This window comes from Hypanus sabinus, chromosome 23 (genome assembly GCF_030144855.1).
Source record: "Hypanus sabinus isolate sHypSab1 chromosome 23, sHypSab1.hap1, whole genome shotgun sequence".
NCBI lineage: Eukaryota > Metazoa > Chordata > Chondrichthyes > Myliobatiformes > Dasyatidae > Hypanus > Hypanus sabinus.
This window is the reverse complement of record NC_082728.1, coordinates 24,860,407-24,876,211: the sequence shown is the minus strand read 5'-3', so window position 1 is coordinate 24,876,211 and position 15,805 is coordinate 24,860,407. Positions and strand designations below refer to the sequence as shown.

At 39.4% G+C, this 15,805-nt stretch overlaps 1 non-coding gene across 1 annotated transcript; it reads left to right on the top strand.

The window, feature by feature from the left end:
• The first annotated feature begins 1,045 nt into the window (after positions 1–1,045).
• Positions 1,046–1,117, top strand: trnad-guc (transfer RNA aspartic acid (anticodon GUC)). The gene has a single exon. It is a non-coding gene; the product is annotated as a tRNA-Asp (tRNA).
• The last annotated feature ends 14,688 nt before the right edge of the window (positions 1,118–15,805 follow it).

Here is a 15,805-nt window from a genome sequence, read left to right as displayed (position 1 = left end):
TGTACCAGTCAAGAAGTTCAAAGATGTTCTTCTATTTCAACATTTCCCTGCCCTAACCCATATCACTCAGTTCCTTTAATATTCAGAGGTCTATATACAGTATCTCTATTATGAAGAAAATCAAAGACCAAGCCACCACAGTCATTCAGGGTTGAGAATTACAAAAATTCATCACTCTTGGAGTGAATAAATTTGCCTTAATTTCAGTCTTAAATTTATCCTGTCCCTTATCCCTTAGGATTTTGTTTTATATTTAAATGATTTGACATTTCAGTCTTCCAGAATCTAGAAAATACAGGCCAAGCCTACTCTGTTTCTCCTCATATGGTAGACCCATCTGTTTTTTTTTGGGCTGACACATATAGCAAATAATTGACTTCAAACACCAGTCTTTAGATGCAAATATGAACTGTGAATTAAATCCAAAAGGTAGCTCTGAACAATGGGTTCCTAAGGACCATGAACCATAGTTAATTGGAAGACTAGACAATGTTGATTAAAGTTCACTTAGTTGTCTGTGGTGCAGGTGCAAAGCGGGAGGTGTGAAGTTTGTGTGTAATTCAAAGAAAGCATTATGGATGCATGTTAAACGTGGAATTGTCCTTTGATGGTTTAAGATGGTGCTACTGATGGTGAAGTAAATTGTGGTTAACTATGAAGAGGCGAGCAAAGGTGAAGTGAATTCGAGAGATGAGCTATGCTTGTGCATTGCAAAATTGACGCAGATGGATTTGGAGAAGAGGAGAGGAGGCAGAGGAGTTTCACTGCCCATCCAACTAACCAGGGTACAAGGTTGGATTGATTTGAAGAGGTCGAGGACGGCTTCGAGCTGGGCTACGAGGTCTACGCCCAGTGCAAATCGCTGGACACTGTGGTCTAGGGCCAGAGCAGTTTGTCGCAACAAGGCTCAGTTCCTGATACAAGGCACAACCTGCTGTTCAGACAATTTAAACACCAGCCCAGATAGACTAGAAAGGCAGGGTGACGGGACTGGAGGCAAGAGTCGGGCTGGTTTTGCTCGCTCTTCTGCGATGTTCTTCTGCGATCCTCGTTAGTATAGCGGTTAGTATCCCTGCCTGTCACGCGGGAGACCAGGGTTCAATTCCCTGACGGGGAGTTACAAGTTTGCGGTGCAGGCTCGAAGGGCCGAATGTTCTACTTCTGCACCTATTATCTATTGTCTATTGTTCACTCCTCTCTCTGCGACACTGAGACTATGAGACTGCCCCGACTGCTTGCAAGCTTCATGGTGATTTGTCCCACGAACTTGATGAACTGAGACTGAGCTTTGGGCCTACTCCGGCCTGCTCTGGGGCTTCGGATCTAAGGACTCAATTTGGTTCGGAATGCTTTTGCACACTTCTATTGTTTTGCATGATTTGTGTTTTTTTTTCTCTTTCTCTGTGCATTGAGTGATGTCCTTATTTTTGTTTACATTGTGTTTCTTGCTTTGTGGCTGCCTGTAAGCAAACATGTCTCAAGGTTGTGTAATTTATACTTTCTTTGATAATAAATGTACTTTGAATTTTTGAATCTTGAATCTTGAATCTTTAGCACATAAAATGTCATGTAGAATTAGGTCAAGAAGACCTTCTTCCTCTGAAAAGGTCTCCACCTGCTGCCTGCCATATCTCATTTTGTCAAATAAAGGGACAGCCTCATGTCTACCAGTACTTCTCTTCGGTGTCTTTGTTCATGTGACAGCAGTTGGTCGGGGAAGTGGGATACCTTCTTGAAACCCATCATGTGGCCAGATAAATCAGCAGTCTAAGTGGGCGAATATTTTTTAAATTAGCAGTCACACTTGGATCTGTTTGGGTCAGTGGCTATGGGGTCGCTAGGTTTCATGAACAGAACGGAGAGCTGAACTGGTAGATAAATGTAGTGTGCGTGTGTGCGTGCACGTGTATGTAAGAGACTAAACTTTGCGTGTAAATTTGGTGAGACAGCGCCACCAGTTGTGAAGGTTGGTTATTGAAGGCTGGAGGTGCCAGTGGGGGCACTTATAGTTGATCCGGGAACTGTATTTTAACATATATATATTTGTTAATGTGTGTAACAGTTAACTGCAAAGGAATATAGCAACATCATGAGTTCAGATGCACATAAGTGGCAGATTGCTGAGTACATACTCTGTGGTTTTTAAGAGTGTACTGTTTAACTGGCGAAACACCCTGGTTTCCTTGTCAAGGGAAGACAACCTCCAGTCCCGCCAAACTCGTGAGCTTGAGATGCTCTCCCACCCCAAAACCCCAGTTTATGTGGACGCTGTGTAATTTGCTACCCTGTTACAAATTGGCGCCATGAAGTAACAGACAGAACACTGCATACAATTAAAGGAAATATACCTATGAATCTTAACTGAAGGGTTAGTAAAGAATAACAAAAAGAAAAGGGACTATTTACAGTCAAATGTGCACAAGTTGGAGCTCATCTTGAACTGCCCTGTCACTCACAAGCTGGGCCCTCATCAGCGTGAACGCCCACACCACTTTCTGAACGTTCCTTGCAATCCATCTCGAACAAACGGGTCTCCCACTAGATTGTATGCTACAACCGGTTTACCCCAGCGTCTTCTCTCTTCATCTCTTGCCGAACAAAAAAAAACCAGGACCAACCTTATTGTCCCTCACCAAGAAAACCTCCTGCTAATTGGATGGCACACATTCCACATCATCCCTTATCTTCAACAATAACCCAAACAGGCTGAAACGGAGCAAGCTGAAAACAAGCAGCACTTACAGAATTGCCAACATGAAATACATACAGCATAACAGTAAAAATATGAACCAGAGCATTACACTGGTATCCGTAATTTTTATTTTGTATAGTGTGGGAATTAGTATGGAGATATCTCAGGGAGAAGTTTTAACCAGATATATCTATCAGGATGGCACCTATTGAGGTCAGGCAATGTCCAGTTGAGAGCCCTGAAGCTAGCACTTGACCCTGATTATGGCCATTCATAAGCCCTTCACCCCCAGGGAGAAAAAGAATTCTGTCAGAGTTGCCCTCACTTAAAATTGCATGTGGGAATTCAGAGTTGTGCTGCGAGCTCGAGGAAATGGTTGAAATTCAACTGATGCTGTTGGTGAAAGCAAAGTGTCTGAGGAATATGTGGAACAATGTGGCCCAGGGGATGTGGGAAGGTGCATGGGCAACTACTAGGAATGGCAGCAATGAAAAATGATATTTCTTCTTTAAAGGGGAAGTGAGGCAGCAACTGGGGGAGGTGAGAGTAACTGGGAAATGATAACAGCTGTGATTTAAAGAGCTGATGAGACAGCCATGGATTATGCAGAGCTTAAATATTGAGCATCTGAGGAGTATTCTGGGTAGGATAATCAAGAGAGAGACTTCCTGAAAATGCTGAAGGAAAGCCTGAGCTCAGCCCACCAGGAAGTTTTAGACTTGGGGATATTGAGTGGTGAGATCGACCTATTGTGTGATAGTTTCATGGGCCAGGTAGACAGACTTGGGGAAGGTCTTCAGAAGTCTCACAGAGGCTGTAGCAAATGTGGCTGCTGTGACATCACAGAGAACTTGCTTTGTGCGCTGGTAACTGGGACGCGTAGCAAAGGAACTGCTGGAATAGACATGGGAGGATAAAGGAAATGATTTGTTACAGCTGTGGCTTCTCGAGCCAGGGTTGGAATAGAAATGGTATTGGGGAATATAGATGGGAGGGGAACCATGTTACAGCAGAGCCATTAGGTTCCACAACTTCGATGGTGTGGCACACTGAGAAAGCGAAGAAATTGCACACAGCATCTGAAAGCAGTCACCCCAGCCTGAATGGGGAGTGAATACAAATGAGCTGGGCCCTTTCAGCGGTTGGGTGAGTGATCAACTGAACGGCTCGGTAGGTGCTGCTACTGGGGAGAGGTCCTTGCAGTCATTTAAAGTGAGACGACACCAACCCCTCCTGTGCATCAATGAGAGGGCCTGTGACCTTGCCGGTGCTCCTGTAAAGAGAGAGTTTTATCTATCAGAGAATGAAGAGGGTGAAAATAAAGAATATGGTCAAAACTGCAATCAGCTAGCAGGGAAGGAGGCAACAAGCATACGAATGATGAAGCTGCAATTTTAAAGACAGCTGTTCGGATTTCTGGAACAATCACTCTGCTTAGCTTCTTGTAGGTATCCATTAGAGATGATAGGGTAGATGTGGGCACATAGAGTAATTGGGAGGAAGTCCGAGGTAGGGTATTTTTTGCTGCCCTGTTTGAGTAGATCCTCCTTAAGCTTGGCCTTTCCAGGTACAAATTTATTTTTGTCCAGGAGGGCCAAGAGGAGGGACTGTTTTTTAGGGTTTTTTTTTAGGGGGTTAGCACATATAGCAAATAACTTCAACGACCCGTCTAAAAATGTGAACATGAACTGTGTATTAAATCTAAAATGTACCTCTAAATGATGGGTTCCTTAGATCTGTGAACCACTGTTAATTGGAAGACCAGATGTGAAGCAGGAGGTGTGAAGTTTGGGTGTAGTTCAAAGAAAGCACTGTGGATGCATTGTAAATATGGATATGTCCTTTGATCTTTAGCACGTTAAATGTTGTGTAGTGTTGGGTCAGGCAGACCTTCTTCCTCCGTAAGGGTCTCCATCTGATGCCTTTTGTATCTCATTTTAATGAATAAAGGGACTGCTTCATATCTCCAGTGACTTTGTTCATGCAACGCCACCATCCCAGAATCCAGTCTGATGAATCTTTGCTGCACTCCCTCTATACCAGTGGTTCCCAACTTGGGATCCATGGTCCCCTCAGTTAATGTTAGGGTCCATGGCATAAAAAAGATTGGGAACCTCTGCTCTAGAACAAGTATGTTTTTTTAAAATATCTGGGAGACAAAAATTGTGCACAAAATGCAAGATACCCAATATGATTGTTAGCATTATTCATGCACTCAAATCTTCTAGCAATACAGATAACATCTTGCTTGCCTTCTGAACTGCCTGCCATATTTGCATGTTAGCTTTCAATAATAAGCCTCCCACATCCCTTTGAACTTCAACATTTCCCAGCTTCTCATCATTTACTAAATACTTCACATTTCTTTTTTTCTGCTGAAGTTGACAGCCCTGTGTTTGCTATGATGTTGCCCATTCACTTTGCTTGCCTGCACCTACTTGAAGCCTTTATATCCTCCTCATCACTCACATCTACTCTTAGTTTCGATTCCTCACCAAACTTGAAAATCCTCACTTCCAATGGTTCGTTGAGTGGCTGCAGCCTCCTTTGACTGCATTCTGCATGTCTTAAAGTAATTTTAAAAGGCACCAATCAGAACCATTGTTTTTAGATAATATGCATAGTGGAATGAAGAATTTTCAGTGTTGACAGGCAGTGTGGGTCAGCATCAGTCCAGCAGTGTGTCTCGGACCTTACAGTCACTGAATGTTGTGTATCTATTGACACCTCAGTCACAGGACTAGATTCATTGGAGGCCTATTGCTTTAGGAGGTTATTTTCACTATACACAAGGACACTGAAAAAACACTTGAATACGAACAATCCTCGTATTAAATAAATGTAAAAATCCAAGCTTCATTCAGCTGCTGCCGGGAACACATTATTTTAAAATACATGACTTTGGATTCTATGGGACTATTAGCATAACTGGAGTTGAGGGCCTCAGGGTGCTGTTGGAAGATGACTGGTAAAGATAAACAGATGGAAAGGCACACTCATCTTTACAAATAAGCAACAAGTTTTGATTCTGTAAAATTATCTTGTGTCAAGACATTTTGTAATCATCTTTCACATCAGGATTACTGCAACATCTTGTTGCTTTTCTGACTGTTAAATTGACTGCCATACACTTCTGCACTACATTTTACAGCCTACACTTTAGCAGCTTGAAATGTAATCACACTTCCATGAGTATTATTTTGATTTATGTTTCATGTGAATTTAATGTAATGGTTCATTGTATCTGAGTGAGTGACATTACCGGATGTGAAGGATACTTAAAAATGAACCCTGAAATTTATTAAAAATTGAATGCTACGCTTTCAAAATGTATTCGGATTCGGAAGCACAAATACAACTACATTCTATTTTGTCTGTTTTTGTGCAATCTGGCTTCTGCATTTTATCTTGATTTCAAAGAATTTAAAGCAAGACTTGGCTATTTTTTAAGACCATAAGACACAGAAGCAGAAATAGGTTATTCATCCCATCAAGTTTGCTTAATATTTACATTGAACAGAAATGTGCTTTCACTGAGTTTCTGGTCGAAACATATTACCTGTAACTCAGTCCTGAAGAAGGGTCTCCTGGCTGAAACTTTGACTGTTTATTCATTTCCATAGATGCTGCCTGACCTGTTGAGTCCCTCCAGCATTTCGTGTGTGTTGCTTTGGACTTCCAGCATCTGCAGACTTCCTCCTGTTTATTGCCGGTAACTAGTCAAAACATAACAATACTCCTGCAAAATCCAGAAATATACCCCTAATACAATGATTGGCCTCGGAAAATTTGCACAAACTCTGAGTTATCATTATATCATTCTCAGTTTAGTTAAAGGTCAGGCTACAGGATAGCTCTGGGTTTTCTCACCCACAAATTTGTCCCAGGATTGCTGACTGGCTGGACTGAGATAATTTAAAGCACAGCTGATAAGAGAGTTCAAAAGGCATAAATATTAGATGAGAGAAATGCCTGGTCCCTATATGATCACTGGCAAAATGGCTGAACCTTGTACAAGGTCCTAGAGTTAGCCAATTCATGCTTTACAGCAGCCAACCACTCCTCTCAGAAGGGACTTCCTTCAGCATGCTGGATCTCATACACCCTCAAATAATGCCCCTGAAAAGGAATTGATTGATCAGTTATTTATTATTTATTTTGACACTCTTCTGTGTTCACCATTGTCTCTATGAATACAGATTACTTTGGATTTCCGGAAAATGCTGTATAAAATTAATGTATCCGCAGAGACAAATTACTGTTTTTACCATTTACTTCACATCTTTACCTAATGCTTAGTAAAAAGGGTATTCTGTTTTAGATGGAACAAACTGGAGAAGACATTGATACGCAAAGTATGTGAATACAGAAAGAAAGGAAGAAGAAGGTGTCTTAGAGTGAAGAATCTCTTGTAAAAACACAACCTGCTTCAGAATCAGAAATAATACTTATTGATAAAAAAAATCCAATTTCCACTCCACCAGGCAAGCATGATGTAGATTTTTTAGATATCTGAGAGGCTGGAGTGATATTTGCAATGATTTTTGATGATGTAATGAAAACTTTAACTTGCTATATAACCAAGAATATTGAAGGACAGAACAAACAAAAAGCCAGAAAAAAACTGAAAGAAACTGTTTATTATGAGAACAAAACAGCTTTTCTTTTCACTTGGCTAAAGTAATCCATTCTTCACAGTAATTCTATAATCTGGTAAAATGTTGCTTTCAGGTAGAAACTCCACAAGGAATCAAATTCATTGTTATAGTTGTCAAAGTTACTAATGATTCCCAGTATTTCAGTGTCTGAGTGGAGCAAATTCTATAGTTTTGATGCCTTTCTAGAATCATTATTCTTTTTCTAAGTACAATTTATGAACTACAGAAAATATTCTTAAGTAACTATTTATTTTGAAAATCACAGTACATGAGTTTTTTTGTTGAATCCAAAAGACTTTCATGCACTAAGGCATAGCTAAGACAATTAATGTATAACTATTGACATTACATTCAGAAGTTTTTCTGTAAAATTTTCTTGTCCTAATGCTAAATTATGTTTCAGATTAATTCTTTTTTAATTGATTACTCTATTGTGCAGTATGCATTTCGACTGTAACCCAAATATCCTGACATATTGTGATATCGGTGATAAATGAACCCTTAACATTCATGAAGCTGCATTCAAGATAAGGATTTTTTTGCATTGACTTATTTATCATTTTATTTATTTGTTTGTTTGTCTGTTTGTTTATTGGATGATAGATTGAGGAGAAGACCCTTCTGGCCCTTTGAGCCACGCTGTCCCAGCAACCCTAATTAACACTATCCTAATCAAGGGGCAATTTACAGAGACCAATTAACCTACCCAGTACGTCTTTGGACAGTGGGAGGAAACCAGAGCACCGGGGAAAACCCATGCGTGCCCTCGTACAAAGACTCCTGATAGACAGTGCCAGAATTGAACACTGAATTTCGATGACCTGAGCAGTAATAGCATCATATTAACCGCAATGCTACTGTGGCACCCAATTGTCCAGAATTATTATCATCCAAACACTACTGTATAGTTTACATTAAAATAATGTAGTAGCATTCTTAAATCATTTATAATACTTCAAACAGATATTAACCAAATTGTTCAAGGCAGAGTAAATCATTTTAGAAAATAATGGTAACACACCATTTCACAACAAACATTATTCTTCAAAGTGAAAGGAATCAGCATTTGATTTAAAGGATAAAAACAAAAGGTAAAATCTACAGTCAACATGAAATGGTAGATAGGTTAAAAATGGTTGCATCTGAGTATGATCAACAATTTTGAAATATATGCTGGTCAATATAATTTTTGATAAACTATTTAAGATGAAAATATCTTTAAAAACTGATGGGAGTGTAAGGTTTGTAGGTTCTGTCTGATCACATTTGCCTTTTCAGAGTAGTTTCCCAAAATACATATGTGGAACCAAAATACAAAGTCGTGAAATTTTAAGCACAAGTTCCATTCAGTGCAGCTCATGTGCCTATGATATTTTGCACAAACTTTGATTACACACTATTGGTAGCTGACCTAGTCCACATCATTTATGATGCTCATTGTTTCCATTAGTGGTATTCATTTAATTACACTGATTGCTGTTATCAGGGATTAATGATTACACTGGATACATCAGATACACGGAGTATAACTGGAAAAATGGATATTTTTAAACTACCAATAAAACATATGTTTCTACACCAACCTAATTTAACACAAAAGTTTTGTGTTCTTTTAATTGTGTGCAATAGTTCTTTTAATAACTCAGCCTTCATATTTAAAAAGTTTTATTAAAATAATTTTTATGCTTTTAATGGTGCCTAAGTGCTTCTGCATGTTTGTGGAAATAATATATTTGTCAGCATTCCAGCTAAGTAGTAGAATTGATAGCCATTGAGGCTGGAGCAAGACTTCATCAGCCATTTAAGCTGGGAGAATGCATGTGGCACCCTGGTCTTTCTGATCTGCTTGGGTCCAGACTCTTAATGGAAGATTGTGCCTAGGATCAGTCTGGAATCAACAGGGTGCTGCAAAGGGAGGTGACTATCAAGCTCAGGTACATCAGTAGAAGTTCTGGCCCAAGAAATAAATTGACTTGCAACTGGATTTCTGATTCATATATATCTACACTGGTTCTTGACAATTGAGTATTCAAACTAGATCCGACAACAATTATACTGGACAACAACAATTTTGCTTCCTGAATACTTTTGGGTATACCTTATGGATTTTGGGTCTCTGTGGAAAATATATTGTAAGTCCTCAGTCAGGCTGGCATTTTATAAAGAAATCTAATTATAAACAAGTGTCTATCTTCTTCTTAGGCAGTCTCTTAGGATCAAGTTTGATTCATTTGTGGTTTACAGGACCCTGTAATGCTGTGTCACGTGCTGGGATAGTAGCCTGGCACCTTGGCCAGTCCCTTTTCTCTCTTCTACCTCTAGAAGAAAGTACAGGAGCTTGAAAGCTCAGATCAGACCCAAACTGAGCTTCTTCTCTTCTGCTATTGGGCATTTGAACAAATTATCTCCTCCACAGCCCCCTCCCTGGAGGTGCAGTCACAGACTCAAATACTTTATGCTACCTCTTCTTTTATTGTCACTTCTTTCTCCTTACCTCAGTTTGTATTACTTTGCACCATTTCATTGCCTTAGCATTTGGTATTTTAATTGTATGTATTAATGCCATGTTTACACTCTGAGTTTCATGTGAGCCAGGAACTACATTTCACCCTCATGAACTGTATATGACAATAAACTAATCTGTATGGATTTGTTCAAGCCAGCATAGAAATTGAAACAATTGCATATTCAGATTGACCTGGCAATGGTTGGGATGGGTTTTAATTTAATTTCAAAGTAAACATCCAGCACGTCACATCAGCCAGGGACTGCCACCTCTATGCAGTAAAATCAGCTAACCAATGCTATGTGCTCAGTCTCAAATGTGTTTAAATCAATTCCCAAATAAAGTGAGGGAAAATCTGATTCTTATGGAATAACCAAACCCAAACCACACTGAGCTAATATTCCCAAGCACTTCAAGACCTGCAGGTCCTTGGGGAAATGGCTGAGCATCGTCGCCACGCAGAGGAATGGAATTAAAAGTGATCTTGACAACTAGCTTTCAGGCTTCCATCTCCAATACACGTGTACAGTCATTATAGTACAATATGCAGCCTTTGTAGCTTCTGTGAAAAAAATCCTATCAGTTCCATTCCCCTGACACCCACCTGATAACTCCCCAACTGCTGTAGTGGGATTTGAACTCGCGTTTCCATATTGTTAGTCAAAGCCTCTGGATTACTAGTACAGTAAATCTACTGCACCACAGGCCACTCGTGTTGCCCTAAACCATATTAAATCAACATACTGCAGATCAAGATATTTTGTGGATAGTTGAAAGATGTGAACAGTCCCAAACGTGAATGCAGAGAAGTACTTCAGATAATCCCCAGCATTGTGGAAAAAACCTTCCACTTGGACCTCTATAGTGGTGCATAGAATGTCACCAGATGCCTTGGTGTAGCAGAATTCAGCATCAGATGTAAGATTGCTATTTAAATGCTAGGATATTGTAATAAGCCTACTTTCAGTACTATTAATCAAGCTTTACCAAGTTATCATTATTAAAAATCAATAATTTAAAAGACAGCAGTTTAAAATGCTGCCCAATTACTCTGGTTCAATACATATTCTAGGTTCATCAATATTCAAATAAATCTGAACAGAAACTCAGGGTTGGAGGGGAATTGAAACAATGGAGCTGCCCATTGTACGGAAATGAGAAAATGTTCTTATTTCACTTGTATAGTACTAGGATTTTCTGTGGGTATTGGACACAATTTCAATTACTGTTATCTTCAAAAAAATAAAATTCCAATTTGCCTCCAGCAATAATTTGGTTGGGAAAAAAGTGAGAAGAGTAGATGTTATGTTTTGTAACTCTAAAACTAATCAAAAGAAAAACACAGTGGACAGGGATAACATGTACTCTCCATTTTTACTGTAATGAGGCATGGACATGTGACATGGTGGCATGTCATATGGCATTCACATACTTTCACATACAACCCTTAATTATGAATTAAGTAAACAACAAGGAATGCTTAATCGAACAATATATTTATAATATTACTCAATATTATTGAGATATTAGTAAAAATCCCGGATATTATTAGTCAAGGAGTGAAATGTTGAACCTCCTTGCTTGTCAAGCCTCCAATTTGTCCCAGCTGTTTGCCCCGCATACACCTTCTGAGATGGGGTTTGCAGAGCTCCAAGCATGGGCGCAAGGGATAACCCAGGAACAGCATAGATAGAGAGTTGTTGGTTATGGAATGTGCTGCGTTGTGATTTTCAAGATGGAAATTGGTGAGTTTCTGATTTGGTGTCAGTCTAGTGTGTTCTGCTGACATTGCTTGTGGTGCGTTCTTTGGACCCTGGACAAACTTCTCCACCAAGCGACTTGTAGCTGGTTGGTACGGTGCAGATGTAATCTGTCTTATTCCATTCATTTTCAGGAATGACTGAAACTGTTTCACACCAAACTGTGGTTCATTCTCACTGACTAAGTGTTCCGGAATGCCATGCCTTGAGAAGAGACTCCTCAACATGTCAACAGTATGTGAGAGTGTAGTGGAGGCCATTGGGAACATTTTTGGCCACTTTTTAGTTGCATTTACTACTACTAGGAAATTTGTGCCCAGTGAATGGCCCAGCAAAATCTATATGAATCTTTTCCCAGGGCAATGCAGGCCATTCCCAGGCATTCCACTTAGCATGTTCTGAATGCGTTGGCATCCTAAACAATGCATAGAGTCCTGCTCGATCTGCTGAACTATCCCAGGCCACCAGACAAAGCTTTGAGCCAACACTTTCATTTTGAACACACCTAGATGACTGGCATGTAGCTCCTCCAACACTTTAGCTTTCAGATTGGTTGGTACAACAACTCAGTCCCCACATTAGGCAACACACATTAAAGGCAAGATCATCCAACACTGGTAAAATGGGGGAACAGGAGTTTCTGCTGCACAATCCAGCAATTTTGGGTTGCTATGTAGACCTGAGACAGTGTGGGGTCTTTTCTAGTTTTCATTTTGATTTGCATTCAAGAGATTACATCAAGAGGAGTGTCCTCTTTTGTTAATAGGTATCTCCTTTTCCAAGGGTAAATGGGACAATCAATCAGCATTTCCATGATTAGATGTCCTCTTGAATTCAATGTTGTAATTACATCTTTTTAAGAAACAGAGCCCATCTCTGCATTCATGCTGCTGCTGTTAGTGGAACACCTTTCTGTGGGTTGAAAATAGACACCAGTGGTGACGATAAAATCTATCCCATACTGGTACTGGTTGACATGTTTTACACCCAAAACTATACTGAAGGACTCTCTGTCAATCTGTGCATACAGAGAACATGAGGCAAAGGCTCTGGGGCATTCACGTCCATCACTCATATCATGTGACATGACTGCACCTATACATTAAGGCAAGGCATTACAGGCAAGCTTAGCTAGAGGACATGGATCATAATGGGTGAGTACAGAGTCTGCTGATGCAATTTTCTTTGCCCTTAGGAAAGCCACCACATATTGCTTTGCCCATTGTCATTTCTCCCCAATCTGTAGTAGTGAGTTCAAGGGGTGGAACACGGTAGCCAGGTTGGGCAGGAACCTGTTATAATAATTGAAAAATTTTAATAAGGACTGTGGCTCTGACACATATTTTAGCCTTGGGAAATCCACCGCTGCTTGAATTTTCTCAGCACAATTGTGTAATTCTTGTACATCAATAGTGTGACCACAGTAAATGATGCTTGGCCTAAAGAATTCACACTTGTTGTATTGTACTCTGAGCCAATAAACTTCTAATTGTTCTAACGCTGTCTTGAAATTTTGGAGACGTTCCTTGTCACCCTCAGTGATAACAACCACGTCATCCAGGTTACACTGAATGCCTGGGCAGCTTTGCAGTACTTGGTCCTTAGCTTATTGCCAGAGTGCTGGCGCAAATGCTACTTAAAAAATAAGCCTATTATGGTGATAAAACTCTTTGTGAGTGCTTATGGTGAGAAACACTTTGGACTCTTCTTCATCTCCATCTGCAGGTAGGCATTGGCTAAGTCCACTTTGCTGAAGCGTTTTCCTCCAGAAAGGTTTGCACAAAGATATCCTCTATCCTGGGCAGAGGGTATTGATCTACTTTTGTACAGGGTTGATGGTGACCTTAAAATCACCACAGATCCTGACAGACCCATTCTTCTTGGCTACTGGGACCACTGGTGTTTCCCATGGGCTCCACTCAAACTTGGAAAGAATTCCTTCAGCCTCCATCTACTTCAGCTCAATGGCTATTTTACCATGGATAGTATAAGGAATTAGATGGACTTTGCAAAACTTGGGTGTGGCATTTTCATTTGACATTATTTTACCCTTGATATGTTTGAGTTTTTCCAATGCCATCATTGAACACTGTGGTATCATCAACTACCCTTCTTAATTTGCTTTCATTTGACTTTATTACACGGGATATAGCATGCAAATGAAGGATGGTTCTCCAATCAAGTTGTTGTCTCAGCCAATCACATCCCCACAATACTGCCCCTCCTGTTTTTTCTAATGTGGTTTGTGGGTTGTATTTCACTGTTGCAAATGTCATTCCCACAGGCATTAACATTTCTCCAGTATAAGTTCTTAGATGGATATTTACAGCCTTCAATTCAGTACCTTTGAAATGCCGTCCAAACTCATTTTGTGGAATGACTGAAACAGCCGAGCCAGTGTCCAATTGTGTTTTAATTAATTTGCCGTTCACTTCTGGTGTAAGCCATAGTGCTTGTCCACTGCTAGCTTTCACATTCTAAATCGGAAGGCTTCCCAGTCCTGTGTTACTCTCATCATTATCAGATTTTTCATGAACAATGTGCAGATTAGTGCTCTTTTTGAAACATTTTTAAAAATCTTTTTTTTTTCTCTTTAAACCTACATTGGTATTGTGTAGGTGAGTTCCTGTCACAATGGTAATACAATTTGTTCAGCCAGGCTGTTTTCTGTTTAGACATTGCAATTTTGTTCACACTTGCTTTCCTGACTGCAACTCATTTGTGTCTTTGTCTACTGTTTCCATTGATACAGTGATTTCAACTGCTTTTTAAATGTAAGGTGTATTTCAGTCAAAAGTTGTTTTTGAATGCTTTTTTGTAAGACTCCACAAGCTAAATGATCCCTCAGTGCATTATTAAGCCATTATCAAACTGACAGTGCTCAGACAATCTCTTCAATTCTGCCACATATGCTGAAATGGACTTCCCTTACTTCTGTTTCCCCCTGAGAAACCTAAAGTGTTCTGCAGTCAACACTGGTTTTGGTTCAAAATATTCCTGCATTACTTTCATGATATCAGCAAAGCTCATTGCAGCTATTTTGGTTGCAGTCATTAAACTTCGAAGCAGACTTTGGCTTTCCCACCTAATGCATCAGAAAAATTGGCACTCTATTTTATATGCTATAAAATACTGCTCTATTAGCTCAGTATACAATATCCAGTTAACTGTTGTGGAACTCTGATCTCTCTGATGTAGCCAGCCATTTCTGCACTTTCTTAAATGATTATTATCATCTGGTTCTCATTGTGATTGAACCCATGAATTCTTCTGTTTTTCTGATTTTTTAAAAAAAACTTGATTGTCTCTGTCTCCTTTTCTGAAGAGATACATGCTGCACTTTAAAAAAATTCAAATATTTTGCTGTGCTTTTAAAAAAATTGAATGACTCACTGTACTTCAACAGCTAGACTGTCATCTCAGGCTCATTTAAAAAGAAAACACTTCACCACTGTTATGTTTTATAACTCCAAAACATAAAAGCTAATTTCAATAAAAAGATGTGAGCCCAGGAGATAACCTGCATACATTTGTTTTTAATATAAGCAAGGCACATGTGTGTCATGTGTTAGAGTTGTGACATATGCAATGTGCTTCATACATATGTATACAGTATAACCACAATGAATTATTTAAATAACAAAAATGCTTAATCAAACAATGTATTTACAATATTATTCAAATATTACTGATATATTAAATATGCAACATGTTGTACAACTTATTGCTTGAATCCACTCTTCCTTGGGACTTAAGAATCATTTTAACCTTTCTCAGACAATTTATCTCCATAAATCTTCCAGCATTTTGGTTCTGCTTCATCTTCATGTATTTGAACCACACATTATCCCTGCCTCCACGTTTTTCATTCATTTAGTTTTGAATTTACGAAACATAACAGTGGCAGTGAGTAAGTTATAAAATGAACCCAAGAGGTCTGCCAACTTGTTGAAGCACAGTGAAACTTTCAAGTAAAAAAAAATCTGGTGCATGCTTTCTTTGCAAGAGGAAGGAAACAGCTGAGTGTAAAGGTGAGCAGTACATTTTTTCTTTGCTAAAGGAGAGAGATATATGAGTTAGAAAACAAGTGCAGCAGGTGCCTGTTCGGAAGAGGGAGAGAGACGGTCAAGTTAAAAAACAGGCAGAAAATGGACACAATTCATGAGTTCATGAATAATGACTACAGATG